At 36.5% G+C, this 13,147-nt stretch overlaps 1 protein-coding gene across 1 annotated transcript in view; it reads right to left on the bottom strand.

Annotated features, from left to right (window-relative positions):
* The window catches only part of LOC108575325 (cyclic nucleotide-gated cation channel alpha-3-like), a 134,711-nt gene that overhangs the window by 18,538 nt on the left and 103,026 nt on the right, over nucleotides 1–13,147 (bottom strand). The gene's annotated exons all lie outside the window — the stretch shown is intronic.

Here is a 13,147-nt window from a genome sequence, read left to right as displayed (position 1 = left end):
TATTTTTAAGAGCGATTTTCACCCCTTTAACGTGGACGACTGTCGACAAAAGAAACCTAATCTAACCATATACCAAAGTTTCATTAATATCGGCGATTGTCACTTTAGATAGATATCAAAATTTTTATTCAAGACAATGATGAAAATTTGTAAACACCTGTTACGTATGAAAATTTGTATTTCATTTTGTTCGGGTGTAAGAAAATTATCGTTGCTCAAAAGGTAGAAAATACGAAGGAAACGTTCAACTTGTATCATAATTTCTACGTTGCTACGAACTCAATTTCCTTCGGTACGAACATTAATAACGAAAAAAAGATTATAATATTAAATCGGTTAAATTCATCGGGTCGAAAAGCACTTTTAAAAGGAGTATTATCAATTATTTCGCGTAAATTGAATATAGCACGGTCGTTCATTAAAATATTAACCGGAGGGTCCATTAGGTAATCAATCATATGTCTGTTTTAAAATTTATTAGTTCGAATTTCGTATCACCTGCGCGCTTCGCAAATATCACGATAAGTCAGTAGCTATCAATATCAATTTCTGCAAGGGCTATCAATATCAGACGACTGGAAATAACGAGTTCCACTTAACTGTGTCGACATAAAACGTTTAACGAAACGATTAACGAAACAACGTATGAAAAATGTCAATTTTACTCTCGTACGCGGCAATTTTTCAAAATGAAATTAGCAATTTGTAACTCTAACGATAAGACGAATTTTAGAGATAATTACGGTTGGAATAATTCGATTCAGCTTCGAAATAAAAACAAAGGCAATTTTTCGAAACGAAATTAGCAATTTGTAACTCTAACGATAAGACGAATTTTGGAGATAATCGAAATAGTTCGCGATTCAGCTTCGAAATAAAAATAAATGCAATTTAGAGCGCGAATTCTTCGACGATATTGCGTCTAGACTAACTTCTGACGTCCACTAATCGAGAAGACATGTTTGCACGCGCGAACACTGTTTCTAGAAAATTGCTAAACTTTCCAAAGTCGTGTTGAACGAATCTATGCGAAACTTGTAGACAACAGGGATATCTCGCGAGTAAATCTCTGTCACTAACGACAGCAAAATTCGTCTTCTAATAAACTCAGGAGTGAAGTGAATTTGTAAAAATTTAGACGAGCGCAACGATCGTGTTAATTTGAGTAAGTTTGTTAGTTCGTGTAATTGATAATTGGGCGACAGAGTATACTACACTGGAATGCAAAATTATCGCAAGATTTTTCAAGGAAATTTCCAGAGAAAAACGAAAATTTTCAAATAAAACTTCGTTCCTTAATTGCAAACTTGAAATAAAATCGAGCAAAGAGTGCTCGAAGCTCGGTAACGCACCATCGTCATTAAAAACAACGACACAGAATGTATTGCAGCATTTGTGAGGTAAGCAGCTTGGAATCATTATTTTTCACGATAATAATTGTACCCTCATTATCTGACTTACTTCACGTGGACCAGTATTTTTTCTTACTCGCGAAAGAACTCGTTGTTACTTAAACATTTATGACTGGAAAAATGAGGCTTTATTCAGAATTCCGTTATTATTAATTTTCATTTCATTTTGTCCAATAAAATCGCCCGTTAAAATTTGTTTCAACTGCTAATGAAAATTGTTATTTCCTGAAATATCGTATTCTTTATTTCCTTTCGTTTTGTGAAATGTTCACTTCTCATTTTGTGAAATTTCGCGAAATACCATATTTTCTATTTCTTCTCATCTTGCGAAATTTCGTGAATTATCATACTTTTTATTTCCTCTCACCTTGTGAAATTCCGCGAAACAGTCGATATTTGGTACCGTTTCAATAGCGACGAAAAACAGCCGGTGAATTTCACCGAGAAAATGATTCGCGTGCTCGTTCTGTTCTTTCAGCAACGAAGTGAGAACTCACTTCACCAGTTCGATTCAATGTCCTTAGCAGGCTGCCTTTAGATTCTATCGCACAAAGCCCCTCGCTTGATCGTATAGCGAGCAAAACGTCCGAACTAGTTTACAAGTAAATTACTCGCAGACACAAAGAGGATGGCACCGATGTTCAGGACTTTAAGGCATAATAGCGGTAACCTGGGCATACCTACAATTAAAGCAAGGACATCCCCGCAGCTGTCGAGGCAGGTTAATTCTTGGTCTTGTCCGGCTACTCCTATACACAGGTGCCTCTTCCACTATTACAGAATTTCCTGTTCCCCTCGGTTCTCCGAACTTTGATCGCGTTTCTATATGTAGCGTTATTCATAGACTGTGTAATGCACTATTGGTGGGAGAGCCGTGATGGGAATAGTAATTTATTAATTTATTAACAAGAGCGGGGAAAAGTAATTCTTGGCACTCTCTACTTTCAGGGATTAACTATTATTCACAATCAATTCGAAAATATTGGGATAGTGAAGAAACACTGTGCAGGCTAAAATAATTGTGATATTTGAGATACTAATTCTTCGTACTCTCGTTTTTCAATAATTAACTTTATATATATATTACTGCTAAAAATATTGGATACTAAGAAAACAGCGTAGGCTAAAATAATCAGAAAATTTGTAGTATCGGGGCCTTCATACTCAAATAGGCAACCGACAAGAGAGAATAGAGAGGGAGTGGTTGGCGTAGCGCATAAAGCATCGGCTTTGATGAGCCGAAGGTCTCGGGTTCGATTCCCGTTGGGTCCCTCAATATTTTTCCGTCGTCGGTTCCTACATATTTAAGACACTAATTTACTATACTAAGCATTCTCGATTTTCAAAAATTTCAAAATCACTGGCACTCCCTGTGAATTTTCCTACAAATGAGTACAATTTCGTGGAAAATTCCCTGAAAATCAATGAAACTGCCTAGGAAAGTAGAATTCCCTGGAAATTTTTCTGAAAATCGAGTATAGTTCTATATAGAAAATGCCCTAACAACCATTAAAATTGCCTAGAAAACTCCTCATTAACAAATATTTTTCTAACCCCTTGTCAACTTATTAATTCGAACCTTTAAAATTTCAAGTCAAACTTTCAAATGTAAACACACCTGCATACCTGCAAAATTTTCCATATTTTTATCTCATACTTTAACATAAAAGACACCTGATTTTGTAACGAATATTTCCCCAAAACATTTGTCTAACCCTTTCTAAACTTGTTACCTCCAACATTTAAAATTTTAATTCAAAATTTCAAATTTAAACCTACCTGCTGACCAAGCGCACAGAAAATTGAAAACGTACGAAGTTCACACCATTAGAAGTAACTTCAACGAAAAAAAATGTTAACGCAACGTTTGCACTATAACAGACTGCACCTAAAAGGAACATTTTCCCGGAGTAATTAATAAAAATAACACTCTACCTAATTAACAATAATACCCGCTACGGAAAACGCCGTAACATCAACGAAGACTTGGTTCGTTCTTCCGGATATGGTCAGTGGCAGCGGACAGCAAGTACTAAATGCCAGGAAAATGTTGGATAGCGAGGGTAACATCGCCCGTTTCACCGTCAGACCCAACATCGTCGAGCAGTCGGCTTAATTTTACGGAGAAAATTATGAAAGCAACGAGTGATTATGTCGCGTGTTGCACGTCGCATCGCTGTACCATTCTCGAGATACCATGGAATTACTTTCACAGCATTACTGCTGTAATTTGCAACGTTATTCGTGTCGTTATTCCATCTCGATTGCGTTCATCTTTGCTCCGTCGCTAATTAAAAATCATCCTCGAACGATTTTGCATTTTTAAATTTCCATGGAAAAAGCTGATTATGAAATATCTTAATTAAATTGACTACGAAAGAAATTACAGTTAGCTGGTGAAAATATGTCTATTTTGAAATTTGGCGTTACGAGCGCTTTAATTTCAAAAATTTAGATTCATATCTTCATTTTAATTAGCTTATCTTACAGCGTGAAAGATCAGAAAGATAATGTAGAGGTATGAAAAATGTATGAAAATGAAAATGTGCAAATTTTTAAGAAACGAAATTTTGATTTGGAGGATTCGAGAAAAAAATATTTACCTACTATTGATACAAATTCTATGAAATTACACATTTTTCGTTTTGATAAATTAATATCTGTTTTATGAGAATTTGGAGTCAGTTAGTTGTGATTATTTTGATTTTGAAGAAAATGGTTTCCTGAGTTGAGGAAATGAAAATATTATGGAAAATAATGTGAGAGAAACAGGATTTTAGTGTAGTAAAGAATGTGTACGCTTGAGAAATAAGGGTTTAATTTTGTTTTTGACAATAGTGAATAAGTGAGAAGCGAAATTTTTAACATAGTTACCATGTTTCACTATTTTCAAATTATACTATTTTTCTACCCCAAAAAATATCTGACGATTTAAAGAGCGGACCAGGGTGAACAGCAATTTAGTTACACGAAGAAGCCATTTTGATAAAGTATTCAAATGTGCTTCGATTTAAGACCTACAGCGACGATATATCAAAATTAGGATGGCATTTCGATGAATAAATAAGCATACACATCTTCATTCACCCCAATTTTCTGTTAAAAGCAAAAAGCTGTTTTAAATTACTCAAATATAAATCCACGTACATATATCAATAATAAAGTTCCATTTATCATTACAAAAATAATCGAGAAATATTGCTTCGAAATGTTTGTAATTAAAATATATCGTAATTGAACATGAAAAATGGAACAAAACACCCTCTTTTTTTTTCGTTAACCGTGCAATAATTCTTCCAGATCTCTGGAAATCTTCGTTTCGGTACGAATTAACGCGCAAACGATCAAAATCACGCGATTCCATACTCTCTATTTCGCGTATTTACCATTTTTACCATACGAAGCGATTCTAACCGTTAAATAAAATAAACATTGACAGTGTAGGCAGGGAGAAAGAACAAATATTAACCGAGGCGCTGAAAGAGCCAACGACCGGCTATTTCTCTCTCATTTATTTTCACCCGGTTGGTGCAATGTAAATAAAAACTTTCGTCGTTCATTATTTCCACAAATTATAACTGCCTCGCATATATGTAAACAAACACGATATCGCTCATCGATTACTATTGTCTATCCAACGTAAAGAAATTTAAACCACTTTAAGTTCCTGTCGAATTTTATAATTTGCGTCAATATTTCCGACTAACCTTCAAATTCAATAAAAAATAGAAAAATAACGTAGGTGCTTTGTTGTTTCACAATTTTTTCCTATTTTTCTTTTGTAAGATTTCGTTAAAAATTTTCTTGGATTTTCATTTTCTCCTTTTGATAAGAACACACGAGATGACCTAATTATTTCTACCCTGTTGAATTTTTGCTGATCGGTGGAAATTCAGGTGGAAATTTAGCCGGCTTTTCGGGGCCCGGCGCTCGTTAGCCAAAATTTCGAAATTCTAAGCTGAGTCGAAAATGGCGCGGTGAAAGGTTTCCGGTGGCTTTGTTAAGGACGTGGACCGTTTTCCACCCCTTAACCATGCTCGCCTAACGCGGCGTTCCAACGACACGGTGTTTAACTGGGGTTGTAACGTGGATCGAACGCAATGTCGCAAGAACGTCGAGAATCCTCTTAGACGGCGGACGATCGTTTTCCGCGGCGGTGAGTGGCACGTCGATTAACCAGAGACGCAACAATATTTCCCGACGAGAGGCTGCAAAAGCATAAACGAGTTCTAGGGGAAGCTCGAGAGCGAGGCAATCTTCGTCGTTTATTCCTTATCGATCCGATACCGCGCCGCAACGAGAAGCGGTAACACGGCCACGGTAATTAACCGTCAACGAAAAATCAACCTTCCCTGGGAAACGTTACTACGTTTCTTGGGAAATTTTTATGTTTTCCATTGGCGAATTGAAATTTGTGGACATTCTTGGGAAATCTTTTTTTTTTTTTTTTTTGGTAATATTGAGTCGGTGTTTCTTTGTTTCGTTATGTTTGTTTGTTAATATCGAGTCTGTTTCTTTGCTTTTTATTATAAGAGGTGAAATCTTTCTTTTTTCAAATTTGTTTATTTTAAGATGTATCAACTAAAGTTGGGTTATTAACGACTTAGACTAGTATAACGAATCATTTCAAAATACATAAATTCCCTTCCAAAATAAAAAAAGCAAGAAAATTTATTTAACAGCAGACAAATAGAAAAGTACTACAAATAGATGTAACTAGAAACTAAAAATGAGTACATTAAATTAGAAACAGAATGAAAAATTTAAAAGAAAATTAAAAGTGAAGAGAAATTTGGAGAAAGATAGCAAACACCCAAAAAGTTGAATGAAAAAGTTAAAATATTCACGAGTACAACACACCTACTCTTCAAGTTTGGCTGCAACTTTCTCCACCACCCTGTACATCCACTTTCAACAGCTACCCTTTCGTTAACCCTAACTAAAACACATCCTACAATAAAAGTTGCCCTAAAGCAACAACGAGACGAGAAGAACAAGTATAAAAATGAAGAATGAAATCTCTCCTCGAGATGTTAACGAGACCAGAGGGATCAGACCCAATTCTTCGATGTCCGAGCACGGAATTTCCGAAAACTGCCATTAAATATCGATCGAAGGAACCCTCTGGTTGCTCGTTCCTCGGCCCACCGGCTCAGAATTATCGCGGGGCTATATAAATGACGCCCTCCGGGAGACCTCCAAGAGGCGGAGGCTGCAATTACGACGAATGCTGTTTTTCTCCATCCCTTACCCTCGCGTTTCGAGGTTTTTGTTGTTTACTTGTTACCCTCTGTTTAATGTGTTTTTACAAACGGGAGGAGAGGGGAAAAAACGAGTCGTGCAATCTGTATCTCGTAATGATTATGGCTGTATTAAGAGTGTACACGTTCTTTGTTGCACCCCTCTTTTTCCGATGTGTACACAGTTGATGCTTGCGACTCGTCGACGAGTGGTTCGGTAAAAAAGGAGCTTAATCCCCGTGGTTAATCTATCGCGTGCACAAATCGCTCCTTTCTTATTGTTTGTAGCTTTGAATTGTGATAACGTGAATCGCGACTTTTTGTGTGTTGAGAGGTCTTTCTTTTAGGATTTCAGGAAAATTAATTTTGAACGAATAATTGGATATGAAGTAATTGAGAAATTAATAATTTATATTACTTATGAAATGAATACTTTTTTTATTGTTTGTATCTTTGAATCGTGATAAAATAAGTCGCTGTGTTTTATATACAGTAAATTCTCTACAAGTGTCAGTCAGTTTGGATTCTACAAGTGTCAGTATAGATGGTCCTGCGCCTATGTTATCCTCGCTCGCTGTCAGTCAAGCGTGTAACGCTACACCACTCGGTTTCTTTTACGAGATTTCACGGCTCGACAATTCATAATAGAAAAATATAATTTCTTTAATTTTACTTTTTTTCATCTGAAATTTTTTTTAACATGTTGCTGAGATTTTTCTGATGAAAATGATATCAAACACATATAATTTGAACAATATTTACTTATTAACACGTTCACTGTCTGGCGTGACAAACTACAAAGGCGGGCGCGAGGCTCGAAAACGTAGTACCTGATTCTACAAGTGTCAGGTTTAGGTTCCTTGCGGACTGACACTTGTGGAGAATTTACTGTATTGAGAATTTCTTTGCTAGGATTTGAGGAAAAACGAGGAAAATTATTGGTAAAAAGGTAACCGATAAGTTAATAATTCACATTACTTGATAGAATGAATATTTTGTTTATTGTTTATGTCTTTGGATCGTGATGAAAGGAATCGCTACTTTTCATATTCTGAGGATTCTTTTTCACTGTTTGAGGAAAGTAAGGAAAATTAACGTTAAAGGGATATTTTTTCTTTCAACTCAAAATTTAACGAAAACGAAATTTTGTAAGCTCCCCTCTTCTTTTCTGAATTAGAAAAGGTTCTGCTATTTTAACCAGTTAACGACAAGAAAATAATAACTAATAATTAGATAACAAATATCATGAAAAGTATTTTTTTATATATTAAAAATCACAATTGACCTAAACGAACAATACGTTACTTATAAGATATTAAAGACACTAAAGTATAAAATTAGCAATTTTAAGAAAAGAAACTTATTTTATTCGTCAAATTTTCGCGACAAATTTCGAAAGGCTCCAGTATCAGCGAGACAATCGAAAACCCGGCGAAGTACAAATACACGAAATCCCCGTCTTTCGAGCGAGGCTCTACTCGAACACGGAGACAATTTTATCTCATCTTTTCAACGGAAATGACAACGTGCAAGGAACGTTAGAGGCCTCTAGCGTGTACGGAAATGCTCGTGAAACTGCTATTTCGTGTCGTCGAACTGCACAGTTTACTTCAATTCAACCGAGTACCCCGTGGCGCACGAAAGTATAGTTTGCAAATTTCATCCGAACTCTGTTAACTATTCTGCGCAATCAGGTTCGCGAGACCCGATGTGTAATTCTCCCGAGGGTAAGCATTTTCGAAACTACCAGGACCGATCGGATTTTATAATTAAGAGTGCGGTTTGCGATCGTATTATACGTGTATGTACGTCTCGCTATCTGATTATCCCGAGTGATTATCGCGAGCTGTTGTGCTTCAGATTTCAACAGACGAACTGAATACAAATACGAAGATTTTCTTGTTGCCAATTAGCGGATGTTGTCACGTTTCGCAGTATGTTTGTGTTTCAATTTTCGAATAATTCGTACAATTGTTTATGTTTTCAATGGGAAAAATCATTATACAGGGTGAAGGTTTTAACTGAACTCACAAGAGTTTCTTTTTAATTTACCTTCGTCACTCGTTACAAAATAATGATTTTAGAAAATATTTTTTCACAATTGTAAGAGTAAAGAATTACAGGGGCTTAACACGACGGATATTAAAATGACGTTGGTTCGCTGGTCGATGGTTAGGTACGATAATGTGTGGGCCGTTGCCCTTTTTCCCATTTTTATACGCTTCTTCGACCGTTAGGGCCCTGCAAGCCGTGGGGTGGGGGGTGCAGCCTGCGCTGCTCCTTGTCTAGGGCCCCCTGCGGCTCCCTAGGGCCCCATGTGGCTCCCTAGGACCCCCTGTTGCCTAGGCGCGTCGCACAACGCCTTACACAAATTTAAATTCAATTTTTTTTCATATGTTATGTGGTTTCATGAATATTCACGATAATGTGAAAACTCGCGATTTTTTTTTAGAGAAAAAGAGAAACAGAGACTGAATTTTCTGTGTATTCGGTAAACAAATAAATATTGAACAGTGGACAAGATTATTTTTTCAAAATTTACCTTCGTCACTCATTACAATGTTACGAGTTACGCTTGTTGTGTCCTCACACGGAGCGTAATATTGGTTTGGGTTGGTGGATCGGTCAGAACGTTCACCGTACGAGGGTGATACGTTGTTGACAAGTAATCCGATAGGATTGGAACCTTTGACGCATGTGGTTATTACGCCGTTCTCCGAAGGATGGATAGGTTTGGAGTTGAGGACAGTGCGTAGGGTAATGTCGGATATACCTCGAGCGGTAAAGATATATCCTTGGTGAGTTTAACTGATTCGTTACTAATGTTAATTGAATATAGGCTGAAGCAATTCTATAGGAACTATATTCTAATAATAATCAAGGAGTTTCCAAAAGTTTACTATGGTCTAAAGATAAATTATAATGGTTGATTCTTGGCTGAGCAAGAATCTTCCTTCTCGACTTTACACGGTGAGTACGCGGGGACGTCGTAGACAAGTATGTCTAGTTGACACTTACGAATTTAGTATTATACTGGGATGCTCGAAAGGGAATTGAGCCCGATCTTATCCGTGTCGAACGATGACTATACAGATACTGTGCTACTCTAACGTTCAGGGTAACTCTGAACTGTGACAACTGTGACTGCCCCAGAGCCTCGGAAATCATGCCCTTATATACCCAAAAATCTGTATCTTTTTGGTGGTGGGGGCCCTAATTTTCCCATGAGAACGAAACGCGTTCGTTTATTTTATCTCAAGGGGGTCTCGGGCGCCGCCGTGTCGGCTAGTCTGCGTACGTAACAACAAAATAATGATTTTCGAAAATGACTTTTCACAACTGAACTCAACTTTTTTCTATACTTTGTATGGTTTCATAAATATTCACGATAATACGAAAACTCGCGACTTTTTTTAGGGAGAAAAAAAAGAAACAGAGAATGAATAAGTAAATAAATATTTTAAATACATACTGTTAAAAGTGGAATAATTAACGGATAGAAGATAAATAAAGGGGCACTGAGGAATATCTAAACGGCAAGATGTTCTTCACGCTATCTTGTTGCTCTTGACACAAGATGCCTTAAAAAAAGGCGCAGCACATCAAAGTGTTTCAGGTTTAACTGATGCAAAGGGCAAGAACTACGTCAAAGCACTGAAATTTCTACAGCATGAAAGGCGCAGTATTATGTAGCTGAACGTGAAAGCGTTATAAATCGGTACACAGACATTCTTACAATTATTGTTTCGATTTCCTTGGTGCATTACATTTCCAACCTTGACACGTGCTGTTTACATTCTTTCCTTTTAAATACCGCTATCCTTTAAATAGTATTTTTCTAAGCAACATTTTCAAACCAATTCACAGTTCCCTATTAATCTTCGAATAAACTCAAATTAAACTTCTTAAATTATTAATTCTGATAAAAAAATATTGTCCTGAGCAGCATACAGAAAACTTAAATTAGAAGAAAAAACTCACCATGGCCGGAAAATTTAATCATATCTTCAAATAAATAATTCATTTAAAATTCCCTCCACGATCCCCCTGAAATATGACAACAATTCCGGATCAAGCTTCTTAAATTATTAACTCAGATAAAAAATTTTCCTAAGCAGCGTACTGAAAACTTAAATTTAAAAAAAAACTCAGAATGGCCGAAAAATTTAATTATATCTCCTCTGTTAATCTTCAAATAAATAATTCATTTAAAATTCCCTCCACGATTCCCCTGAAATATGACAACAATTCCGGATCAAGCTTCTTAAATTACTAATTCCGATAAAAAAAAAAAGAAGAAAATGTCGTCCACGTTCGTTCAGAACACGATACTCGGCATCGAAACACGTTCCCACTTAAACGGAACTATTTCAAAGGCTTTTTCCATTAGTTTTCGTTTGAAATACACCGAGCTATGCCCGAATTGGAGCAAAACGAACGGAGTTGGTCGCGCCATCGGTCGTCGAAAGGAATACGCGAATGCGCCAAAAACGAGCCGCACCACAGCCAGGTGAGGTGTGGCGAAATGACACGTTCCCTTCGCCACTCTCGCCATAAATAAATACCGAATTACTTGCAGTTCGAACATTTTCTTCGTTCGTACGATGACCACGTGAAATATTCCGAAACATTTTCGCGCCGCACACGCTTTTCATCTCTTGAATACTATCGGAGGCGTAGCTCGCAATTCCAACCAGGAATGCGGCACATTATTGGAGAATGCTCCCCGGCAACTTTTTACGTCGTTTTTACACCTTTCGGGAGTACCTGTACCGATATTTTACCGAAGAGAAGTTGTTTTTCATCGCTGCGTAGAATTTCGTTGTAGAAATGGTTTCACTTTGCGATTAAACTATGTTCTCAATTAGAAATTTGTGGATGCTCGAGTTGGGAATGTGGGTTCGTTGCTCCTCAAACCACACCAATCGTAAGCGTGAAATATGTGTTGAACAAGATTTATTTTGTCGATACAGAGTTTGATGGTAAATGTCTAGTTGACTCGAGTACAAGGTTTCCTCCAGTTCGCTGTCCCGAACTATCTGTTTTGTCCTTTTTCGGGCCTCCTTATATACGCCCTTTTTCTGTACGCGGACAGTGGAGAGTGCCCCATCGGTACACGCCTAATTTGCTCATTACGCTCGCCCCCTATTGGTGCGTGTTAATACTATTTTCTATTAACGCGGGTCTAGGTGTGACTTACTCTCTATTGGCGCGCACTAGTTACACGCTACAGGAAAACTTATATTTTAAATATCGGAGGGGAGGTTTCTGTCGTAAAGGAAGAATGACAAAATTTGTTCACCGATGAATAAATCAACTGTCTGGCGTGACAGTGAACGTGTTAATAAGTAAACGTTGTTCAAATTATGTCGTGTTTGATGTCATTTTCATCAGAAAAATCTCATCAATGTGTTAAGAAAAATTTCGGGATAAAAAAACGTAAAATTAAAAAAGTTGGTATTTAAATCGCTTGGTTGCCTCGACTCACGTTTCATCCTTCTCTTTTATTCGCTGTCCTTGTCTACGTTCGGCAAACTACAAAGGCGGGCACGTCTCTGACTCTACAAGTGTCAGGTTTAGATTCCTTGCGGACTGACACTTGTGGAGAATTTACTGTAATTAGTTTTGTAAATGTTAAATGTTTAAAGAAAACTTACCTGTTATGCAAAATACTCTTCACTTTAATTTCAAATATTTATCGACAAAATAAATCGTCTTAGCTACAACTTCTTTCGAATTTTCTTTGTTCGAGAGAGATTGATAGAATATCGCACTAGGTTTGAAATTAAACTTGCGTGGAAAATATCGAGAGCGATATATTCGCATATTTTGGAATATTTACTTTTATTACATACATAGGCAAATATGCTGCTATGTGACTTATGAATAGTTCGGCAGTAAAACTGACAGGTTTCCTCTATAAAATGGCTTTTGTGTTTTTCCGTTGTACACAATCGTTCCAAAACGCCGGCCATTTAGCATCAACGAGTTTTTATTTGTCACTCCACGTAGAAAACTGAATCTATCAAAAGTCTGTCAAACTATGCAATCAATATCCTTCATTGCAACTTTCATGACAAAATTGACCAATCCTTTCCGAATTTAATTCCAGGATACCGTAGATTTTTATATAATTTCGGAAACAATCTACAAGAAGCATCGATATTCGATTTTCTTTAGATATCATTTTGTGTTACATTTTTCTATGGATTAAAAAACTGCGCGTAACTCGGTGATTGGGGATTCGAAGTAGTTTTCAAACTAGAAGAACCCCGGTGTATGTACTAACTTTCAGGTGAATTTAAATACCCATTAAAATTCTAGAGTAAATGAAGCAGGACGAAATTATAAAAATAAAAATGGAATATTTCTAAATAATCATATTAATTTAAATATCCACAAAAAATCCAGAGTAAATAAAATAAGACAAAATTGCAAAAATAAAAATGGAACATTTCCAAATAATCATATCAATTTAAATGCCCATAAAAATCC

The sequence above is a fragment of the Habropoda laboriosa genome, unplaced genomic scaffold (assembly GCF_001263275.1).
Source record: "Habropoda laboriosa isolate 0110345459 unplaced genomic scaffold, ASM126327v1 scaffold143, whole genome shotgun sequence".
NCBI lineage: Eukaryota > Metazoa > Arthropoda > Insecta > Hymenoptera > Apidae > Habropoda > Habropoda laboriosa.
This window is presented reverse-complemented; position numbering and strand designations above follow the sequence as displayed.